General features: G+C 45.9%; 1 protein-coding gene across 3 annotated transcripts in view; it reads right to left on the bottom strand.

The window, feature by feature from the left end:
- Positions 1 to 23,905, bottom strand: part of LOC122793954 (pantothenate kinase 3-like) — a 1,051,947-nt gene that overhangs the window by 48,910 nt on the left and 979,132 nt on the right. The gene's annotated exons all lie outside the window — the stretch shown is intronic.

Genomic DNA, 23,905 nt, shown 5'->3' with positions numbered 1-23,905 from the left:
CCTGATAGAAAGGTCTGCCAAAAAAGGATCAAAGCCTTCGGAGAAGTCCAGAATAGTACATCTCTTCCAGTTACTTCTGTAGAGTTTGCTAGTAGAGCGCTTCTGTGAAGAGGTTAAGGTATGAATAACATTAGACAAAAGTCTGGAATTCCTACCCATCTTTGGAAATGGAAACACCAAGTGGTGAGGCTGAGGGATTTGATGTCTGGGTGAGGTTTGCCAGACAAGTGGTAGATCAAATCCGGAAGGGGGATCCAGAACCCAGGAAGGGATGACAAAATGAGGCCAAAGAAAGGGGAGCCAAACCTGCTGAGGCCAAAAAGGGGGCAATAGGAATCATTCTTGTCTTGCACCAGACCACTTTCCCAAGAAACTTGATTACAAGTGAAATTGGAGAACAAGCATAAATGAGTCCTAGGGCCAGGTATAGACTAAAGTGTTCCTCAGTAACTGTCCCTCCTGAGTGATCAGAGCAAAAATGCTACTGCATCTGGTACTGATCAGGTCGCAAACAGGTTACAGCAGGACTGGGCTCAGTGGCTGAAAATCTTTGATGTCACTGACTGAGGGACCACTCGTGTGGTTTGAGTATGGATCTGCTCAACTTGTTTGGTAGTATATTTATGTTGCCAAAAATTTGTGTTGCCAAGAAGAAAACGCTGAAGACAATGCCCACTGCCAAATCTTCGTGGCTTCATAGAAAAGAGGATAAGATTGGGTTACACCTTCTTTGTTGATGCACCAAACCACAGACATGTTTTCCGTCTACACCACAGTCATACCTGTGGAGAAGCAATAGTGAAAGGCCTGCAATGCAAGGAGGACTGCCTGCATCTCCAGATTGTTGAGGTCATAGTGATGATGGGTGCATCCCTTAAAAATCACTCTCCCCTGAAGGGACGAGCCCATCACCACCACATCCCTTAGCAGGGGAAAGGCAAAGAGCCAGCCAAGTGAAACCAAAGGAGAGGTCAGCCATCAATGAATTTGCTGCCTGCAATTCCATCAGAGTCTGACAGGACGGTGCATTGGTTGATGAAGCATGCCCCACTGGACAGAAAAGGTCCACATAATGACCTTCATGAAAAATCTTGCATGAGGAACATGGGTAATCAATGCTGCCATGGACCCGAACAGATGAAGCATCAGATATACTGGAGGATGCTGATGCAATAGCACCTACAAAGTCTGAATGTGTAGACAGGACAGCCTGGCTATAGGAAGCTTGGCTATCTGATTAATAGTGCCCAAGTGTCATCCTATGAATTTCAAGGCCTGAAAGGGTTTCAGACTGGACTTTTCAAAGTTCACAGTGATTCCCAAGAAAAAGCACAGATGAAGTAAGGAGTCCCTGGCTATGGCAGCCAGAATGAACCAGTCATCTAGACAATGGAAAAGCCAGAACCCCAACAGCCTAAGTCATGCTGCTACCACTGCCATACTCTTGATGAACATAACAAATACCAGGACCAAGAAATCAAAACAACTAGCAACCGGACAGTAATAAATTTTAATGGTTAAGCACTTTCGTCAAGCATGTATCACAGACTTCTTCAGAACAAGTAAATCACTGTACAACACTCATTTAAAAAAACCCTTCCAAATAAGTCATGTGCTATACAACCAACAATCAAACTGAGTGTTCATTAACAAGCTGAATGTATGCACCTTCACAACTTAATAAAATGAAACTAAGTAAAAAAGAATCCTTAAAACGGGTCACTAGAAACCTAAAAAAATTGAGCTGTAAAACATATTCACTTGTAAAACAATTTCCTATAGCGTTCCATAGATATTAGAAAAGTACAGTTGTGTACACTTACCATAAATGTAGATGTTCGAGTGTATTCACTGTTGCAGTCATTACATTTGGGTTATCCCTGCCAGGGTAGCCCTCAGTCAGCCCGAATACCAGAGCTTAGTATTTTCTGCATCAGTTGCCGTCACTCCAGGACTGACGTCAGGTCATCAGTGGTATAAAATAAGGCAGCCGACGCCATTACATTGCCCTGAGGGAGCTAGGTTATAGTGGAAAAACACCACCAGTAGAAAGTAAATACCAAAAATTCCTTGTAAGGAAAGAGAGAGACAGTGAGAAACTGAGAGAAAGAGAGACAAGGGGGATGGAGGGAGGGAAACCAGGACTGCAACAGTGAATACACTCTAACATCTACATTTATGGTAAGTGTACACAACTGTACTATGTTCTTCATGTTTCACTGTTGCAGTCATCACACATTTGGGTTGATTCCCAAAGCTGAACAAAAGGGTGGAGGCAGTCAAGAAGACTGGGGGCTGGCTAGGATGCCCTGCAAAACTGCGGTGACAAAGCCTGCCCTGGATTTGGAGAAGATAGGCAAGTGGTAATGCTTGGTGAAGGTATGAACAGATGTCCATGTTGCAGCCTCCAGGATGTCCCAGGTGGGGACCCCTCTGAGGAAAGCTGCAAAGGTGGACGTTGCTCTGGTAGAATGTGTCCTGACCCCCTTGGGGAAAGGTTTCCCATGCTGCTTGTAGCAGAAATGGATGCAGTGTGCTATCCATTTGGAAATAGTTTGTAGGGATATGACCTTGCCCTCTGCTCCTGCAGCAAAACTGACTAACAATTGATCAGTCTTTCTAAATGATTTAGTCCTGTCTAGGTAGAATCTGAGCTGTATGTGCACAACTAGAGAGGGTGCAGAATCCTTTCCCCCTTGTTTTGTGGGTTGGGGGAAAAAGGTGGGTAAATGAATGGATTGGGTGAGAACCACACTGGACACCACTTTTGTCATGAAGGAAGGGTTAGTCCTGAGGGAGACCCTGTCAACATGGAAAACGATAAAAAGCTCTACAGCCATAAGTGCTTGTAGCACAGATACTCTTCTAGCTGAAGTCATGGCCAGAAGCAATGCTGTCTTCCAAGAGAGAAACTTTAACTCTGCTGAAGCTGCTGGTTCAAAGGGGGGCAGGGTGAGCTTTTCAAACATAAAGTTTAGGTCCCAAGCTGAGGTAGGTGCTCGGGTGCCTCTGTGCTGAAATGAGCAGAGATGGCAGAGGCATGACTTTTAATAGAAGTGGACAGACCCCTGTCTAATAGGTCAGCCAGGTAGTCCAGGATGAGAGGTAGGGAGGGCTGTGCCGGTCTGGCTCCCTTAGCCTGGATCCAGGTGCAAAACCTTTTCAACTTGTCAACATAAGACTTTCTAGTGCTAGGGCGTCTAGCCTCATGCATCACCTCTAGAACGTGTTTGCTTAGATTGGCAGCTTGTGAAGTGGTCAGGGAATAAGCCAGGCTGCCAGACTGAGGGTCTGCAATTGGGGATGCATGAATTCTCCATTCTTCTGGGTCAGGAGTGTTGAGATTTGAGGGAGATGCCATGGTGACAGGATGCGCAGCAGTGGGTACCAGTGCTGGCGTGGCCAGTCTGGGGCAATCAGGACTGTCCTCGGTTTTTCCTCCATTATTTTGAGCAGTACCCTTGAAATGAACAGTAGAGGGGGAAATGCATAGACCGAGAGGGTGACCCACTGGAAGGATAGAGCATCCACTTTCCAGGCCTTGCTGTGAGGTTCCCTGGTGCAGAATTTGCTGAGCTGATGGTTGGAGTGGGAGGCAAAGACGTCAACCTTAGGGGTGCCTCATTTCTGGGTTACAAGGGTGAAGGTTCTTTGGTGTAGATGTCACTCATGTGGGTCCAGAAGATTTCTGCTTAAACTGTCTGCCAGAGAGTTTAGAGAGCCAGGCAGGAATTGTGCTAACAGGTGTAGTTGCAAGGCTGAGGCCGTGTGCCAAAGGGTCATGGCGAGCCTGCACAGAGGGTACGAGTGAGTTCCTCCCTGCGTGCTGATATACCACATCACAGTGGTGTTGACTGTTTTGATCAGTAGACACCCTGGGGAGAGTAGGGGTCTGAAGGCTGTCAAAGCGTGCTGAACAGCTAACACCTCTTTTTGGTTGATGTGCAGATGTATTTGATTTGGGCTCCACTGGCCCTGTATGCACCTGCCGTCCAGGTGTGCACCCCAGGCATAGTCTGATGTGTCTGTGAAAAGGGAAGTCCCTTGTTGTAGCAGCATGCTACTGCCCACCAAAGAAAATCTTTCCTTAAACACGATATCATTGGTATAACAGTTTCCAGGTCTTGGGAGTGCTGACACCAAAGGTTTTTTAGGTACCACTGTAGTTTCCTCATATGCAGTCTGGCATATGGAATGAGTAGAATGCAAGAAGCTATTAAACCCAGAGCCTGCAGAATTTTCCTTGCAGATAACTGGGGTCTGGTTGCTAGTTGGGAGAAAGTACAGTTGTGTACACTTACCATAAATGTAGATGTTCGAGTGTATTCACTGTTGCAGTCATCACATTTGGGTAATCTGCTTGCAGTAGCCCTCAGTCGGCCTGAATATCAAAGTCTTGGGTCCTGCATCGGTTGCTGTCTCACCTTCCATGACGTCAGGTAGTCAGGGGAATAAAGCATGCAGCCGACGCCATTACATCAGTTCTTCTTGCCCCAGATGTCAGGTGCCCCCCTAATGGGAAGCAATTAAATATATATACAAGGTTATACCTCCAACAAAAAAGCAAATACACCAAAAAGCTTTTAAGCATAGTAAAAAGGAATAGAGGTATAGCCAAAAGAAGTCAGGGGGCAGGAGGAAGGGTAACCAGGACTGCAACAGTGAATACACTCGAACATCTACATTTATGTTAAGTGTACACAACTGTACTATGTTCCTCGTGTTTCACTGTTGCAGTCATCACATTAACGTAGATTCCCAAAGCTAAGGATGGGAGGAGGAATTTAGATAGCATTAGGACCAGCTATAAGGCCCTGCAAGACTGCAGTGGCAAAACCAGCTCTGGATTTAGAGAAAATTGGTAAATGGTAATGCTTGGTGAAAGTATGTACAGAACTCCAGGTAGCAGCTTCTAGGATGTCCCTGGTGGGGACACCTCTGAGAAAAGCTGCAGAGGTAGATGCAGCCTGGTTGAATGTGGTCTTATCCCCTGTGGGATAGGTTTTCCATGGTGATTACAGCAGAAATGAATGCAATGGCCTATCCATTTCGAAAAGTTTTGCTTTGAAATGGCCTTCCCCTCTGCCCCTGCAGCAAATGCCATCAGCAGCTGTTCAGATTTCCTGAGAGGTTTAGTCCTGTCCAAGTAAAATCTAAGTTGTCTGTGCACATCCAAGGAGTGCAGTATCCGTTCCCCTTTGTTCTGTGGATTAGAAAAGAAGGTTGGCAAATGAATGGACTGATTAAGAGCCACACTGGATACTACCTTGGGCATGAAGGAGGAATTGGTCCTGAGGGACACCCTGTCCGCATGAAAGATGATTAAAGGCTCCACTGCCATAAGGGCCTGTAATTCAGACATCCTGCTTGCTGAAGTGATGGCTAAAAGGAAGGCGGTATTCCAATAAAGGAATTTCAACTCTGCATTTGCAGCTGGCTCAAAAGGAGGTAGAGTAAGTTTTTCCAATACAATGTTAAGGTCCAAGCTGGCATAGGGGCTCTCCTGGGTGGTCTTAAGTTTTTGGCCCCTCTGAGGAACTGCTTGAGCACTGGATGAGAGAAGAGGGGTAGTTCTGTGTTGTAATGAGCTGAAATGGCTGAGGCATGAATTTTGATGGAGGAAAAAGAAAGGCCCTTGTGAAATATCTCAGTTAAGTATTGAAGATTCTGAGGAAAATTGGGCGCTGCTGTGCTCATCCCCTGAGTTTGGTTCCAGGAACAGAATCTTTTCCATTTTTCAGCATAAGATTTTCTAGTACTAGGCCTCCTTGCCTCCAGAATGACATCCAACAATTGTTTACTGAGGGATGGTAACGGGGAGATCGGGTAATTAGCCAGGCTACCAGGTTCAGGGTTTGAAGCTGTTGGTGCAGAATCTGCCCCTTCTGCTGGGACAGCAGGGTAGGGGGGGGGTCTGAGGCAGGTGCCATGGTTCCAGCAGTGATACACTGCACAAGAGGGGGTTACCAGTGTTGGCGTGGCCAGTCTGGTGCAATCAGTATCGTCCTTGGTTTGTCCTGTTTGATCTTTAGTAGTACCTTGGAGAGGAGAGGCAGAGGAAGAAAGGCATAAACTGACAGATTTTTCCAGGTGAAGGACAGGGCATCCACTTTCCAAACTAGTTTGTGGGGAGTCCTTGTGCAGAATTTGTCCAATTGGTAGTTCTGGGGGGATGCAAACAGGTCTATCTCTGGGCTCCGCCATTTGTTTATCAACATGTTGAATGTCTTTGGTTCCAGTTTCCACTCATGTGGGTCCATGAGATTTCTGCTTAGATCGTCTGCTAGTGTATTTAGCTTTCCTGGCAGGAATTGAGCATGTAGGTGCACTTGGTAGCTCAAGGCTGTGTTCCACAGAGCCATGGCTAGTCTGCAGAGAGGGAATGAGTGGGTTCCCCCTGCTTGTTTATATAAGACATAACAGTGGTGTTGTCCGTCTTTAACATTAACTGTCCTGGAAGAATGTGGTCCTTGAAGGCTGTCAGAGCATTCCGTACAGCTAACATTCCTTTTTGACTGATATGCAGGTGCATTTGACTTGGGTTCCATTTGCCCTGAATGCACTTCTCTGCCAGGTGAGCCCCCATGCATAGTCTGATACATCTGCTAGGGTTTGGGCAGCAGGGAGTAGAGTGAATGGCAGTCCCTTGTTTTGGTGACAGGCCCCTGCCCACCAAAGGAACTCTTAACTGTAGGCAAGGTATGACAGGAATCATTGCTTCTAGATCTTGAGAATGTTGACACTATAGGCTTTTCAAATACCACTGTAGTTTCCTCATATGCAGTCTTGCATATGGAATTAGGAGAATGCAGAAGGCCATGAACCCCAAAGCTTGCAGTATTTGTCTTGCAGATATAGCAGGGTCTTTGTGGCCATTAGCTTGAAGTAAGTTGTCAAATGAACTTGTTTCTCTGGCGTGAGGAAAGCCATCTGGGAAGTTGTGTTCAAGCTTGCTCCGTGGAATACAATTTGTTGGCAGGGTACCAGATGTGATTTCTTTTCGTTTATGGTGTACCTCAGAGAAGTTAACATTTTTTGTACAAACGCCAGATGACTCAATAGTATTATCCTGGCTTTCTGCCTGAATTAAACAATCGTCCAGGTATGGGTATATTTGAATATTTCTTTGCCTGCAAAATGCAATGACTGGAGCTAGGCACTCTGTGAATACCCTGGGCACAGTAGATAAGCCAAAGGGCAGTGCAGAGAACTGATAGTGCATGAAGCCTGCTTTGAAGCGTATGTATCTTCTGCAGGATTCCCTGATTGGGATGTGCAGGTAGGCTTCCTTTAAATCCAATGTTGCCAACCAGGCATCCTTGCCTAGCATAGGAAGCAACTGGTGAAGAGTTAGCATCTTGAATTTTAGGATCACCAAAAAAGAGTTTAGAATACACAGATCCAGGACAGGACGCCAGGAGATGTCTTTTCTGGGCACCATTAAAAGTCTTGAGTAGAAACCTTGTTCCCTTTCCTCTTCTGGGGCAGTTTGAATAACTCTTATACTTGAGAGAGAGAACTTGCTTTTAAGCCTCTACCCACTGATTTACGGGTAGATCTAGCCAACCATTTGGGGTTGGTAAAGTGTGGAAGTGGAATCTGTATCCTTGGGAAACTTTTAGTTATGTACTTACCATAACTTTAGATGTATGGGATCCATCTCGTCTACATTCTCTACAGATGGGTTCGGAGTCGATCCTCAGCTCCGACTCTGCCACTATACAATAGAACGCAGTCTCTTATTGGCTGAGTTACCTCATATTCCAGGATGCACCACTACTGCTTCCCCAGATCTTGTTTGTCCGCACACATGCACCCACACATAGACTGTTGTTATAACATTGCCAGGTGTTTCAAGAGAGGAAGAAGTTGAATTCGGATCGTCCGGTCTCTTCTGGCCTACAAGGCAGGGGGAAGGAGGGTGGGTTATTAGGAATGTAGGCGAGATGGATCCCATACATCTAAAGTTATGGTAAGTACATAACTAAAAGATGTAATGTGATCCTATCTCGCCTACATTCTCTACAGATGGGACAGCGTCCCTAGCACCTAATTCCTGGGTGGCTCACTGGAAAACGCTCCTGAGAACCGTGGAACCGAAGGAAGCTCGACCCCTAGATGCCACATCCAATTTGTAGTGAGAAATAAAGGTGTGTAGAGAAGACCACGTAGCAGCCGCACAAATGTCACTAATAGAGAGCTTGGAATGAAAGGCTGCTGACGTGGCCATAGCCCTGGTAGAATGAGCTTTCACTGGAACTATAAGATCCTTATTTGAAATGAGATAAATATGACTGATACAGTCTCTGATCCACTTGGCAATAGTGACTTTCGAGACGGCTTTGCCCAATTTACTATCCGAAAAGGACACAAACAGTTGATCTGATTTTCGTGCTTGGTGTGTCCTATCCAAATAGAAACGTAATTGGATGTGCACGTCTAAGCTGTGAAAGGTATACTCAGCTCTGTTTGAATACTTAGGGAAAAAAAAACGGTAATTCCAGTGATTGTTGCAAACAAAAGTTAGAACAAACCTTTGGTATAAAGGATGGGTTTGGTCTAAGAGATACTCTATCCTTGTGAAAAACCAGGTATGGTGGTTTGACACATAGGGCTTGAAGTTCTGAAATTCACCTGGCTGATGTAATAGCAACTAGAAGAGCAGTCTTCCAAGAAAGAAATTTTAAGTCACAGGTTGCTGCCGGCTCAAAGGGAGATGAGGTTAATGCACCTAACACCACATTAAGGTCCCACGGTGGTGCAGGATGAGATATAGGGGGCCGTAGAAGCCAAGCTCCTTTAATAAAAGCTTTGCACAGCTTGTTGCTCATTAAAGGTGGCTCTACGCTCTCGTGAAAATTGGAAATAGCAGCCAATTGAACTTTGATGGTAGACACCGAACAACCTTGGTTGAACAGGGAAGCTAAAAACTTCAGAACCTCTGACACCGAGGCTGTCATAGGGTCTAATCCTCGGAGTTGGGCCCAAATAGCAAACCTCTTCCATTTATTGCTATACATCTTTTTAGTAGAAGTCTTGTGGGCCGAGGACAAAATATGCATGACTTCAGGGTCGAAAGAATGGCTCCTAACTATGGTCAGAAGAGGAGTAGCCAAGCTGCTAACTTCAATGAATGGAGGGACTGATGGAGCTGTCCTGACTGATGCGTCAAGAGGTCCGGAACTTGTTCCAGGAACCAGGGACCCTCCAATGCATATTTGTGAAGAAAGGGAAACCAGACTTGACGAGGCCAGTATGGGGCGATTAGAATCATTTTGCTTTCCAAGCGAATCGCCTTCTGAATCACCTTGGGGAGAAGGGGAACCGGTGGAAAAGCGTATAGCAGACCGGGGGGCCAAGCTTGGACTAGAGCACCCTTGGGGATCTCCCCTGGAACTGGGGTGAGAGAGAAGAACTGCTGGCATTTCGCGTTGAGGGGAGTTGCGAAAAGATCGCAACAAGGAGCTCCTCATCTCGTGAAAATCTGTGTTACCACTCTGTCGTTCAAGGACCACTCGTGAGGGGAGAGAATAGTTCTGCTCGGTCTGTCGGCTATCACGTTGGATCTCCCCGGAATGTGTATTGCCACTAGGAAACGTTTGGTAGCAATCGCCCAATCCCATACCTTCATGGCCTCTCTGCAAAGGGGGTAAGACCTGGTCCCTCCTTGCTTGTTTAAGTACCAGACTACCAACATGTTTTCGGACTGAATGGCAATCGTACCCTGGGGGAGGTGATCGTGCAGTGCTTGCAACGTTAAAAGCACCACCCTCATTTCCAGGATATTGATGTGGAGAAGACTCTCGTCGGTGTGCCACGTGCCTTGGACCGACCTGTCCAGATAATGTCCCCCCCCACCCTGTCTGGGAGGCGTCCGCAGTCAACGTGGCCGAGGGGAATGGGGGAACGAAGGGTCGCCCTAGATTCAGGTTGGAGGAAAGAAGCCACCAACGAAGATCCTGTTTGCACGTCTCTGTGATCAATATGTGGTGACTGAGGGGAAGGTCTTGATAAGACCACTGGACTGATAGGAGCCACTGGAGTATCCTCATATGCAACCTTGCCAAGGGGACCAGAAGAATGGTGGCTGCCATGGAACCCAGCAGCTGCAGGACCATTCTCACTGGAGCGCGACGTCTGAGGAGTAATGCCCGAACCTGAGACTGCAGCGTTGCTATCCTTTCCGCAGGAAGATAGACTCGCATCTGCCTTGAGTCTATTTCTGCATCAATAAACAGAATACGCTGAGATGGCAGCAATACGGATTTTGTCCAATTGAAGGTGATTCCTAAGGAGTTGCCTAGAGAGATAGTGGCTGCTGGAGTTTTCAAGAGTAGATGCCTGGAGGTGGCAGTTAGGAGCCAGTCGTCTAGGTATGGAAACACCTGGAATCCTAGACTTCTCAGGTGAGCAGTCACCACCGCCAAACATTTGGTGAACACCCTGGGGGCTGTGGTGAGACCAAAGGGCAGTGCACGGAACTGGAAATGACTGTCTCCTAGGCTGAAGTGCAAGTGTCTCCTCGACGCCTGATCTATCAGAATGTGATAATAGGCGTCTTTGAGATCTATGGAACACATCCAAACACCTTTCTCCAAAAGCGGGAGAATGGATTGCAAGGTGGCCATCCGGAATTTGGACTTTTTCACTAATCGGTTTAATTTGCTGAGATCCAAAATGGGCCTCAAGTCCCCGGTCTTTTTTGGTACCAAAAAGAATCTTGAGTAAGTCCCTGATCCGGCCTGATCTGTGGGGACAGGTTGGATGACTCCTTTTTGAAGCAGCTTTGATATTTCGCTGGCTGCAAGATCCCGTTGACTGGGTGGCGGGTCCGGGATTCTTTGGGATGGTGGGGGGGGGTTGAGAGAAGGGAATGGTGTAACCTCCGGCGATGATTCGGAGCACCCATTGGTCCTGAGTAATATTTTCCCAGGCCTTTAGGTGCCTCGAAAAACGACCCCCGACTGGCTCCGGAGCTGCACAGTCGGGTACTCCTTCAGGGATGCTGGAAGGAGGAGGAGCCACGAAAGGACTCGCGGTCTCCAGTGTTGCGGGGGCCTCCGCCGCCTCTGGGACGGTGTCTCCCTGAAAAATTTCCCCCTCCTCTGCCTCTAGAAGGGGAATCGCTCTGCTGCGACGAGTAAGGCTTTTGAGACTTACGGAACCACATTTTCCCTCCTCTTCGAGTCTTGGGATAAGGTCTGAAGGGAGTGGAAAACCGGGCCCCTATGGCAGTTAAAGTCTTACCCTCTTGTTCGCAGCGAGTCAAAGTGTCCTTTACCTTGGGTCCAAACAGAGAGGACCCATCAAAGGGGGCGTCGGCAAAGGACGACTTAAAGGCCTCCGCAAAGTGACACAGGCGTAGCGAGGCTTGTCTCCGTAGAGCAACACCTGTTCCCGCCGCTCTGCTCGCTCCTTCGGCTGCATAAGAAATGAGCCTCATGGACGAGTTGGATAATGAGGACAGGGTAGCCAACTGGGAGTTAACCGTCTGGGCCAACTGCTCAGGTAAGTTACCGGAGAGGGTATCCGAAAGCTCCTTGACCAGATCCCTCTGCAGTCTCGTGAAATGCGTCAAGTAGTTCAGAGACCTTAATGTAAAGGTCGCTGAAGCAAGGGTACACTTCCCGTACCGATCCATGCTCCTAGACTCCTTATTAGGAGGATGGACGGACGTTGAAGCCTCTGCCACATCTTGCTGGGTGGCAGATGCCACCACCAAGGCATCTACAGCCACACCTTTCGAAAGAAAGTCCTTATCAGGGGGAGCCGAAAGGAATTTATTGGGGCGAGCTGGCACCGGTTCAACAGAGTCCGGGTGTTCCCACGCCCTTCGAGAGATCAAATCCAGAAGCTCATCGAAAGGCGGAGACACACAGGAGGCGGAGGGCTGAGCCCCGAAGGCCTTGAGGAAGGGGGTTTGGACTGTCAGTCGCCTCATTGCTTAAGGATCTCCAAGATGTCCGCAAAGGATACATCATCCGAGGACGACTTGGGGGACCCTTCCGCATCATCGAGGTCGGTATCCGAGGTGAGAGACTCATCAGGGGAGTCGACGTGCTTCCTCTTGCACTGTTTCTTCCTCGGAGGTTCCTCCGAAAGCGTTTCGGAGGGACCTCCAGGAAGAAGGGAACCCCCAATGGGGGTAACCTCAGGCCCAAGGGCTCCGCTGTCGTGAGACAGGGGGATTGCAAAGGAGCCAGTCTCCGTGCCAAGGGAAGGTGGTGGTGAGATGGTAGAAGTGGCCAGAGAGGATTTGGCCAAGGCACTCCTCATGGCCTTGAAGGCGGGACCCCCAGAGTCCTGGGATGGTTCAACCCCCAAGGCCACAGCAGCAGTCGGAACTCCCGCAGCCGACGCACCGAGAGGGAGGATCGGTCCCGAAGCGTCCCCCCCGGGGCCGACAGAGGAGGTCCGCGTACCGAACCCCGACCCGAAGGGCAGGGTTGGAGTTAGGGTCGGAACCGACCCGACAACCTCCACCGGCTCCACCAACACTGACTCCAATGGCGCCGAAGCTGTTGGAGGAGGAACCGAGATAGCAGGATGGGAAACCGGCTCCGGAGCCGACTGGGCTGGAGCCGAGATCAATTTTGCAAAGACCGGAGACTTAAAAAGCCTTTGAAGCACCCTGTCTAAATCCGAATCAGACATCCTCGACGACTGAGAAGAGACCGACCGGGTCCGAGTCGACTTCTCCGCCGGCTCCGAAAGACTGGGGGACCGGCTCCGTATGGGTTCGAGAAGTATCGGCGCCGAGGTAGATTCCACTGCCACTGCAATTTCCCTCGGAGCCGATGGGGACTTCGGCACCGAAGGGGAAGAGTCTGAGCGGGCAACCCTCATCAGCTCCGAAGGCAGTGGAGCCGATGGAGATGACTCGCCTCTCGACGCCCGAGCTCTCAACTCCGAAGCCAGAGGAGTCGAGGCTGGAGACATCGAGGCAGACCGTTCTGCCCTCGGCTCCGAAGTCCGTGGAGCCGACGGAGAAGCCTGCCGTGACTTTTTAGCTGCCGGATCCGACGGGCTGGTCGGAGCCGAAGATTTTTTCTTCCTCGAAGGGGAAGAAGAAGAAGATAGGGCTTCCTCAAAGGAAGGGGTAATAAGCCCTTTCAAAATCAACTTATTTTTCCTCTCTTGGAGGACGCGAGAGGAAAAAGCGTGGCAAACGCTACAGCATTCCTGGAGGTGCTTCGGGCCCAAACAGTAGACACACAATGAATGGTCGTCCGTAATGGACATTTTATAATTACATTTGGAACATTTTTTAAAACCTGATGGTCTATGTTCCTTCGACATGGCTATCTACTTCAGACACACTAAACTTCAAAAACCACACAAACGACAGCCTAGAATCTAAGTAGAACGGCTAGGATAGGGCAAGGCCCCTCTAACTCAAAACGGGATCCCTTACCACAAAAAATACAATTTTTACCACAAAATCTTTGAATACACAGTCACACAACAACAAGCAGCTGTTAAAACAGCTTTTGGGTAAGTTTTAGCAAAACACTAGACAGAAAATAATTTCACTAAGAGGCACTTATAGCTCAGCCAAGTCCGAGACCACGTCTATGCTTCAGAAGCGGCAAACGAGATCTGGGGAAGCAGTAGTGGTGCATCCTGGGATACGAGGTAACTCAGCCAATAAGAGACTGCGTTCTATTGTATAGCGGCCGAGTCGGAGCCGAGGATCGGCTCCGAACCCATCTGTAGAGAATGTAGGCGAGATAGGATCACATTACATCTGTATTTAAAACCCATTTGTCCTGGGTAATGAATTCCCAGTTTTTTGCCTGCAGAGCAATCTTTCCCCCTAAATGAGCAGTCAGTTGAGAAGGGCTTTGAAGTTTTAAAGTCACTGAGACAGTTTACCATAAGGGGGTGGGGGGGTCTTACTACTCCCTGCTTTGGAAGTGGGAGCCCCCCACTGCTTAGTCCTGTGTGTACCTTGGAACTGAAGCCTGAGTGTTCGGCTGGTGCTGGATTTGGACTTAGAAGGCCTGGAAGAGGCAGGAAAGGACCAATTCTTAGAGGGCCAATGCCTACTAAATCTTGGAATAAATCTTTTTACCGTTTGCATAGATTGAGCTTTTTCCTCCATCTTTTTAAGTACTTCTTCTGCTTTGTTGCCAAACAGGTGGGTCCTGGTTTAAGGGAGCATCCAACAATTTAGCTTTAACATGATCTGGCAAAGACTGCTCCTTAAGCCAAGTATGCCCTCTAAGTACAGACCTAGTAACAGCAGCCCTGCAAGATGCATCTAGTGAATCAAAACCACATTGCAAAGCATGTTTTCCAACTTGTTCATCAGAATGCATTAAATCCTGTAAATCCTTACTTTCAGCACAGTCAGGAATCATCATCATTTTCTGTTCAAGCAATCCAATAATATGCTGCTGATACTTTAACACATGAAACTGGCAATTTAAGGCCCTAATGGCCAAGGTTGCAGAAGTGTATACCTTCTTACCCCATCTATCCAGCGCTGTGGAATCTCTATCAGAGGAGAAAGGATTTTTGGCAGTAGTAGTCTTTATGCCCTTGGGTCCCTGTGAAATGGTCTCAGGATCCGCAGTAGGATTTTTAAAGAGGGCCTTATGAGAGTCAGGAACCCTGTAATATCTATTTGGTTTTCTGGGAGCAGGAGGTAAAGAGTCAGGGGCCAAGCTAGACTCCGTGAAGGCATCATCAACAATGTCCAGTACACAGGCGAATAGCTAAAGGCCTGTGTTGGGGAAGGAGTAAGAAATACCTAAGCCTCTTTTTAAGAATCAAGAGTAATCCTGGCTTTCCCAGCGAAAATACTCCCTACGAGTATGCAAGGTTTCACTAAAAGAGAAATCCTCTGGAGGGGAAGCAGAGGTAATAGAGTTCACTGCATCAGAATTCTCATAGGTAGATAAGGGTAAATCCTGGTCATCAGAAGAAACAGAAATTTCAGAATCCTGATCAGAAGAATCATAACCAAATTCAGTCCTAGGTCTCTTAGAGGGGGAAGGTTGACTTCCCCTGATTACAGTAATAAGGTCTTCAGCCATTCTTTTCATTTGTTTTTTAGGAAAAGAGGCCTGACCATGCGGTCTGGGTGTCGGTTTTCTAGGCATGGATCGAGTTTTAGGCCTTGAAGAAGAAGATGGCGTTGGTTTAATATGAAAGTCACTAGGCCTGAATACACCCTCAGAAGCCAGTGCCTGCAGAGCGGCTCCAGACCCATCCAAGGTAGAGACATCCACGGGTTCCACAGTTGAAGCATCTTGCGGCATACCAGACTCCGAATGGGTCTCAGTAGAGGCCTAGGAATCTGAAGTAGCGGGTATCAGGGGCTGCAAAAGCGCCTCACTGAGTACCGGTGAACTGGCGACTAGCTTAGGAGAAGCATCGTCGGCAGCTTTGGACCTAGGCGGCCTGTCTCTGTCTTTATCTTTGTGTTTTTTCAGAATGTCGGTAGTCGGGTGGCTTACTGAAGCCATATCTGGATAATTGAACCGATTACCAAAATACTTAGAAGCGTAAATATACCGACGACGAATAGTTCGTTGTTTAAATAAGACACAAAACTGACAGCGAGGTATGTCGTGGTCAGGGCCTAGGCAATGAATACAGTACGAATGAAAATCTTTATGAGGTATTGCTTTCCACAAGAAATACAATTATTGACTTTTACTGACATCGGTTTAGAGCAAGAAAAAATTTCCCCAAAGGGGTACATAGCTTTAATTGAAGACTTCGATTCTGAAACTCGAAAACGAAAATTTCAAGAGTCGGCCGACCGGCACTTGCGAACTGCTTCTGCTTCAGGCACCGCAAGACAAGAAAGACTGATGTAATGGCATCGGCTGCATGCTTTACACCCTAACTACTTGACGTCATAGAAGATGAGATAGCAACTGACGCAGGACTCAAGAATTTGATAATCAGGCCGAATGAGGGCTACTGCAAGCAGATAACCCAAATGTGATAACTGCAACAGTGAAACACGAAGAACATGTAAGGCTGTCACATAGGTTTTTCTGGTGTAAGGAATGCCATCTGGGATGCTGTGTCCAGGCTTGCTCCCAGGAATACAGATTTTTGTGTGGGTACTAGCTTGGATTTCTTTTCATTGATAGTATACCCCAGGGAGGTCAGTAGGTCCTTTACAAAGGTCAGGTGTTTTAGCAGCTTTTCCTGACTCTCTGCCTGAATCAGGCAGTCGTCTAAGTATGGGTAAATTTGAATATTTCTTTGTCTGCAAAAAGCAATAGCAGGAGCCAGACATTTTGTGAAAACTCTGGGAGCAGTGGATAAGCCAAGGGGAAGCGCAGAAAACTGAAAGTGCAGTGATCCTGCCCTGAAATGTACATATTTCCTGCATGATTCCCTGATTGGGGTGTGTAGGTAGGCCTCTTTTAGGTCTAGGGTGGCTAACCAAGCATCCTTGGAAAGCAAAGGCAGGAGTTGCTGGAGGGTGAGCATTTTGCATTTTGGTATCACCACAAAGGTGTTTAGAATGGATAGATCGAAGATGGGGCGCCATGTGCTCTTTTTTCTGGGTACCAGGAAGAGTCTGGAATAGAAACCTTAGCCTATCTGTTCTGCAGGAATATGCTCTATTGCCCTCATAGACAGCAGTGAAAGGACTTGTTTGTTGGCCTCTGCCCACTGGTTTGGGGGAAGATCTGGGAACCCTTTTGGGGTTGGTAGAGTCTGGAAATAAAATCTGTATCCCTGGGACACTATGTTGAGGACCCAGCGGTCATTGGTAATGGTGGCCCAGGTACTTGTGTGGAAGGAGAGTTTTCATCCTAGGGGCAAGAGCAGGTGGGTAGAGGGAGGGGGTGGAAGTGTAAAGTCATTGTGAGTTCTTACCATGAGGGGGTGTCTTAGCATTCCCTGGTTTTGAAGAGGAGGAACTCCGCTGCTTAGATCTCTGCATTCCCTGAGGCTGTTGTTTGGGGGAGGCCTGCTTCCCCTGGGTGTGGGCTGAGCTGACCTGGAGGGTGCAGAAAAGGACCAGTGCTTGGAGGGGCAATGCCTACTGAACCTCGGTGGCTGGACCTGCAAGAAGTCTAACTATCTGCATAGATTTATTTTTTTCGTCCATCTTTTTTTAAGACCTCTTCTGCCTTGGTGCCAAATATGTTGTCTTTGTACAAGGGTGTGTCCAATAATTTGGATTTGAAATGGTCTGGTAAGGGCTGTTCCTTAAGCCAAGCATGCCTTCTAAGGACAGAACCAGTGACTGCTACCCTGCAAGATGCTTCTAGGGCATCAAAACCACATTTTAAGGTGTGCTTAGTTACTTGACTTGCAGAATGCATCAACTCTTGTAACTCTATTTTCTGCACAAGCAGGAAAAGAAGATATTTTTTTGTTTGACGAGTTCCATGGTATGTTGCTGATATTTCTGCATATGGAACTGACAATTTACTGCTCTAATAGCAAGAGTAGCAGAGGTGTACACTTTTTAACCCCATCTGTCTAATGCTTGAGATTTCCTATCTGAGGGGGTGGGATTCTTAGCAGATGCTGCTTTAATTCCTTTAGGTCCTTGAGAGATAACCTCGGGGTCAGCAGTAGGATTTTTGAAAATAAATTTGTGAGAGTCGGGGACTATATACCTGTCAAGTTTTCTGGGAGCAGGAGGGAGGGTGTCAGGAGTCAAACTGGATTCTATAAAACATCATCCACAACATCCAGGACAGGGGGAATGGCCAGAGGTCTGTTCTGTGGAAGATCTAAGAATTCACAGAGTCTCTTTTTTTTGACTGAGGGTAGTCCTGACATTCCCATTGGAAATGCTCCCTTAAGGTATGTAGGGTTTCCCCAAAGGAAAAGTCCTCGGGTGGAGAGGCTGAAGGGATGGATTCCTCTGCATCAGAATCCTCATAAGCAGAGACGGGTTGCATACCTTCATATTCAGATGCATCAGAGTCATCGGACTCCTGTTCAGATAAAACTACTGGGGACAAATCTCTTTCTTTTGGAAGGGGTAAGCCTAGCTTCCCCTGATAAGCATTATAAGGTCTTCCACCATTTTAAGCATTTGAAACTGAGGCAAGGAAGCAGGTGCCTGGGTCGTCATTTTTTTGGGTGTGGTTCGTACCCTGGGCCGTAGAAACTCTGTAGTTTTCAAAAGAACGGTAGACACGAAAGAAGTCACCAGTCTGTGTCGAGAATCTGTAGTGCACTGTACTTCTTCGGAAGTCAGTGCCTGCTCAGGGGCTCCATACCCATCCAAGGTAGAGACATCCGCAGGATCCTTAGTCGATGAAGAGTCTTGCGGCATACCAGACTGCAAATGGGTCTTGGTAGCGGCCTGCGAATCCACAGAAGCAGCCATCAGGGGTTGCGAAAGCGCCTCACTGAGGACCAGAGAACTGACGACTAGCTTAAAAGAAGCATCGTTGGCAGTTTTGGACCTGTGCAGTCTGTCTCTGTCTTTAGCCTTACGTTTTTTCAGAAGATCTGCTGTGGGATGGCTTACCAAAGCCATATCGGAATTCGAGGACTGAGAGTGAAAATACTACAATAAGGACCCAACGACATACAGTTCTGGCGTTGAACAAAGCACAAAAGCGATAGTGGGGGACGTTGTGGTCTGGGCTTAATCAAGTGACGGAGTAAGAATGAAAGTCTCGGTGTGGTATTTGCTTTCCACAGGCGAGACAATTGTTAACTTTTTCTGACATCGGTTAGAGTAAGAAAAAAGGATCCCCAATGGGGTACTTAGCTTTAGAAGACTTCAACTTCATTTTGGAAACGGAAAACTCAGGTAGCGGCCGACCGGCACTCGTGCAAACTGCTTCTGCGTTGGGCTTCTCTGCAAGAAAGACTGATGTAATGGTGTTGGCTGCCTTATTTTATACTACTGACGACCTGAAGTCAGTCCTGGAGTGACAGAAACCAACGCAGAAATACTATGCCTCTGGTATTCGGGCCGACTGAGGGCTACCCTGGCAGGGATAACCCAAATGTGATGACTGCAACAGTGAAACACGAAGAACATCCAGAACATTAATAATGCACTTTATAAACATGTTGAAAGAAATCCAGGGCACAAATTTAAATTCATGGGGATTGACCAGGGTATTAAGAACCTTTGGGGGGGGGGTCCTTAGGTTGACTGGATTGAGGCTGTGGGGTTTCACTTTATAATCTTGAAATACTGAAATATCGAATTTCAGTATCTCAAAACTATAAAACCGAATTTTCTAAATACCGAAACTCAAAAATCGCGAACTAAAACACACCATACACCAGACACACCATCCTTCCAACCCTACAACAAACAAACAAAAAACACACAAACACAAATGAACAAACCTACAAACCCCCCCTACTGATAAATACTAACTCTGAGGTCGCATCAAACAGAAAAAGACAGTAAACTAACCACTACATACTCTACAGTCCCCTCGCACACACATATGATATGTATATATATATATATATATATATATATATATATATATATATATATATATATATATATATATATATACACAAACTCCACCACTTTCAACTTAAACACTCATACTTTCACCTACCTACCCCTTACCCACACCTAAAACTTCCAAACATACTCACATACACTCAAATACCTACCCAAAATTCTTAAAAAATATTCACTTACCTTAATCTCCAGCCAAATCTACACACCAAACCGTACATCAGGCACACAGTACATCCCACGTCACGTACCGGAATACCATAACCGCAACTTTGACATTTCCAGATTTGCGGTTATAAGATAATTCGACTTTATGGTCTTGACATAATGAAATTCAATATTTCAGTATTTTGAGATTATAAAGTGAAACCGGCTGTTGAGTTGAAATGGCAGATTTCTTTACATAGTATTTTGAAGTTACCATCATACACTGTTTAAAGTTTTTGGTTATTAGGTATTTTTAAGTCCATGTATTTCGTTGTTAAGAATGACTTTATTTATTTTACTGTATAGAAAATTGTTTTACAAGTATGTTTTACAGCTCAATGTTTTTAGGTTTCTATTGACCTGTTGCAATTTCCTTTTTACTTAGTTCCATTTTATTAAGCTTTGAATGTGTGTACATTTAGCTTGTTAGGAGCACTCAAAATTTGACTGGTGGTTGTACAGCATGTGATTTATTTGGGATTTTTTTTTTTATTGAGTGTTGTACAGTGATTTATTTGTTCTGAAGAAGTCTGTGATACATGCTTGATGAAAGCGCTTAACCATTAAAATTTATTACTGTCAGGTTGCGGGTTGTTTTCATTTCTTGGTCCTGGTATTTGTTATTTTCATTGTGGTTTTTACTGTGGTTCCTCACTTGATGAGCACCCAGGGGGGACTGTGGTGAGGCCAAATGGCAGAGATCTGAAACGAAAATTATTGGCTCCTAATTGAAAGGGTAGGAACCTCCTTGATTTTTTTTAATTTCTCCAAATCTTTTGGGTTTCCAGTACCATGATGGGAATGGACCTCATTCCTTAGTCAAAGTACGATTAAAGTTCATGAAATTAGTATTGTTTCAATCTTTGATATCAGCCAGAAGTGCTCTTCGCAGTACCCACAATGTACCCAGTTATGACACCTTCTGCAATTCATATGCAGTTATATGTATTGGTAACATATAAAAAATAATGTACAATTGTATTTAGATAAGACCTGTTGCTCCTACTACTATTTGGAACCGCCTGGGCATCTTTCTTCCACATTGCTCTCGTTTCTGTCTGCAAATCCTGATATTTTATGACTGTGTGTCTCTCTGTATACAAGACAATGTAGTCACTGGGTGTAGTGATATCAATGCTACTTTTGTCTTCTTTTTATGGACCACTACATCTGGTTTTCTTGCATCTATCCTTTGAACTGCTGATAATGCATAATCCCATGTGATGTAGACTTCCTCATTTTCTATGATGTTTTGTGGCTCATGTTTCCAGTGTTTTTCAGCTACTTCAACATTACAACGTTTGCACAATCCCCAGTCCAACAGTCTTGCTACATTATTATGCCTTTCGATACACAGTTCTTCTTACATTAGTATATCACAACCAGCAACAGGGTGTGCAACTGTTTCCAATTCTGTTTTACAAAACCTACATTTGTCTGTTTCTCCCACCTGTTCAATGGACTTTGTAAACCAAAGTGTATGTAGCCCACTATCTTAGGCCGCCAATATTAACCTTTCATCTTTTGGTTTGAATTCACCTCTGTTTAACCATTCCTGCGTTTGATCCTGATCAACATGAGGTTCTTTCAAGAGTTTTCTATACCTGCAACTGTATTTATACATTTTACACATTTCTTGCCTTCTCAGCTGATCCTTCACCTTATATATTCTTTCTTTCGTTTTTTGGCACATTCAGTTGCTACCTGATTTGTATCTACTTCTAGTTTGACTTCCATTCCTGCTTGATGCTGATATGCTTCTACTAGACTAAAAAGGGAAGTAATTTTAGATTATTCTCCTTATGTTTCAAAACTTTCACAATGTTTGGGTCTTGTGAGGTCAGCAGATATGTATGCAGTCCCACAACTGCAGATCTATGCATGTAATCAATTTCAAGAAGGCCCATACCTCCTTCGGAATGGGGAATATACAATTTTGGTATGCACTGATTTTTATAAATCATTTGGTGAGCATGAAGCATCCTTCTTGTTTTCCTGTCTAATCTATCCAACACAGTTTGGGGTCAGTCAATCACTCCAAAACTGTAAGTTAGGACAGGAAGAGAAAACAGCTTGAATTTTGTCCTTAGATGTCATCGCTATTTTCAGGATTAATTTAAGTCTTTCAAAATATTCCTTATTTTTATTCGCATTTGATCATGTTTTATTGTTGATCCTTCTATTCCCAAATATTTACACACTCCCTCTTGCTCAAGTTCTTTTATATCACATTGTTGTTCTAAACTGATGTTTTCTTGGTGCTGCATTTTTCCTACTTTTAAAGGCTGCTTTTGCACATGTATCAAGACCAAATGACATTCTTATATCATCTGAAAAAGTTTTGACTACTTGCAGTTGTGCTTTCAGTTCCTCATCTGTTGAGCTATACAGTTTTAAATCATCGACACAGAGAAGATGAGAAGTCTTTACACTTTGTTGCTTTCTGGGAGCCAAAGTATAGCCATGACAGAATCTGTTAAGCAGACAGCTTAAAGGGTTAAGGGAAAGGCAAAAGAGCAATGGTGACAGAGTCACCCTGGAATATCCCCCTTTGGATTTTTATCCCTGGAATAATAATTTTTCCTTTATCATGGCTTTAACTGCAAAGTGGTTTGCCATTATTTCATGATTGCTGTGATGTAGTTGATCAGTGTAGGGTGTTATCTTATACATTTTTAAGCACTGTTTTAACCACGAATGTTCATAGGCTGGTACAAGGCTATCGGCCCTAGGGCCTATACAAGCCTAGCCAAGACAATTCCCTGGAGATTTCTTCCCACAATATTTACTTCTCTGGACCCCTGTCTAGCAGGGCGACTGACATGATCCCCGGGGTGAATTTCCCATCTCCCATCCAATCATCAAGGTTCCTTTTGAAGACGGCCAAGGAGGCACTCTGCTTGACAATGTATGGGCAGTCTATTCCAGAGTATGGGGAGTCTCTGGGTCAGGAACCTATCCCTCCAGCATGTTTTGTTCATTGTGATGACAAGGTTTAGATCCCTGAAGCGTATGGCTCTGAGGGATTGGGATTTCTTTAAGTGGAGCATGTCCAACAGCTCAGGGTTTGACATGGCTTTGTATGTTAAGCATAGATCGCCTCTGAGTAGACGATATGCCACAGGGTATAGCATATGGCATCTGCTTTAGGCCTGTGATTCTTTTAGTGAGCTATTTCTGTGGCCTTTCCAGCTGTTGCAGATGTCTTGTGAGGTACACACCAAACGGGGCATTATACTCTATAATGGGTCTAATGAGGGATGAGTACAGTGGGACAATGACTTTCTTTATTCTGGATGAAAAGCCCTTAGTGATGAGGTGTGCCACAAAGAAGGATTTCCTGACTGTTGTGGCGATGTGGTTATCGAAAGTGAGACCACTGTCCACCTGTGTCCCTAAGTCTCTATTCACACTTTCGATGTTTAGTGTACTGCCACCTATGTGGTAATTCATGGGTACATGTTTTTTTTCCAAAGGGAATAACTATACATTTCTTGGCATTAAGCTTGAGCCCATGGCTCTGGCACCAGGCATCTATTTCTGTAAGGCCCTTTTGTAGAATATCCACATCATTTGGGGATTCAATAATGGCTCCCAGTTTGCAGTCATCTGCGAACTTTGTTAGTCAGAGTCCCTTAGTGTTGGCCTGTACTTCAGAGAAGCAGATGCCAAACAAGAGTGGCCCCATGACTGAACCCTGAGGTACTCCACTTGTCACTTGTCTTGAGCTAGATTTGCAGTCGGCTACTTTTACAGTCTGGGTTCTGTCAGTAAGCCAGTTGGCAACCCATCGAGTGACTTAGGGATTTATGCCCAGTTTAGTAAGTTTATCTATGATTCCAGAGTGGGGGATGGCGTTGAAGGCCTTGGCGAGGTCCAGACAGGCTGTGTGGAGCGCCTTACCCTCGTCCACAGCTCTGGAGACTGATTCAAAGAAGTCAATCAGGTTCAGGAGACAAGATCGGCCCTTCACAAACCCAAACTGGGTGGGGTCCAGTGTCTGAAGGTTGCCAATGTCTTTGTTTATAAGTTCCATGATAATGCATTCCATGCCCTTGCAGATCAGGCTCGTGTGACTGATGGGACGGTAGTTCCTGGGATCCAAGGTGGATCCCCCTTTGTGGAGTGGGATAACTGTAGCTGTGCGCCACTCAGTGGGCACGAAGCCTGAGGTGAGGCTATGATTAAACATGACACTTAGGTGAGGTGCCAGTTTATTTTGTAGTTCATGTAGTACACATCCTGGGATGTCATCTGGTCCCA

The sequence above is a fragment of the Protopterus annectens genome, chromosome 2.part1 (genome assembly GCF_019279795.1).
Source record: "Protopterus annectens isolate FY-2018-M chromosome 2.part1, PAN1.0, whole genome shotgun sequence".
Taxonomy (NCBI): domain Eukaryota; kingdom Metazoa; phylum Chordata; order Ceratodontiformes; family Protopteridae; genus Protopterus; species Protopterus annectens.
The sequence above is the reverse complement of the archived record's forward strand: the minus strand, read 5'-3'. Positions and strand labels throughout refer to the sequence as shown.